The 649-nt window shown below is 36.2% G+C and overlaps 1 protein-coding gene across 5 annotated transcripts in view; it reads right to left on the reverse strand.

Annotated features, from left to right (window-relative positions):
* Positions 1-649, reverse strand: part of SETD4 (SET domain containing 4) — a 12,299-nt gene that overhangs the window by 2,223 nt on the left and 9,427 nt on the right. The window lies entirely within an intron of this gene.

Raw genomic sequence — 649 nt, forward strand, 5'->3', positions numbered from 1 at the left:
AATGTTTCAACCCCAATGTTTCAACCCCAATGTTTCAACCCCAATGTCAGAATCAAAATGTTTCAAACCAAATGTTTCAACAAAAATGTTTCAACTCAAACCCAAATGTTTCAACCCAAACATTTGAATCAAAATGTTTGAACCACAATGTTTGTTTGAACAAAAACGTTTGAACCCAAATGGTCAAACCCAAATATTTGAACCACAATGTTGGAACCCAAATGTTTGAGCCAAAATGTTTCAACCCAAACATTTCAACCTCAATGTTTCAACCCCAATGTTGGAATCAAAATGTTTCAACCCCAGTGTTTCAACCCCAATGTTCCAGCCCAAATGTTTCAACCCAAATATTTGAGCCAAAACCTTTGTTTCAACCCAAATATTTCAACGCCAAGGTTTCAACCCAAATGTTTCAACAAAAATGTTTCAACCCAAATGTTTCAACCACAATGCTGGAACCCAAATGTTTGAGCCACAATGTTTCAACCCAAATGTCTGAATCAAAATGTTTGAACCACAATGTTTGTTTGAACCAAAACCCTTGAAGTCAAATGGTCAAACCCAAATATTTGAATCACAACATTGGAAGCCAAATGTTTCAGCCCAAATGTTTCAACCCAAACCCAAATGTTTCAACCCAAACCCAAAT

This window comes from Corapipo altera, unplaced genomic scaffold (assembly GCF_003945725.1).
Source record: "Corapipo altera isolate COAL_440 unplaced genomic scaffold, ASM394572v1 0, whole genome shotgun sequence".
Classification (NCBI taxonomy): Eukaryota; Metazoa; Chordata; class Aves; order Passeriformes; family Pipridae; genus Corapipo; species Corapipo altera.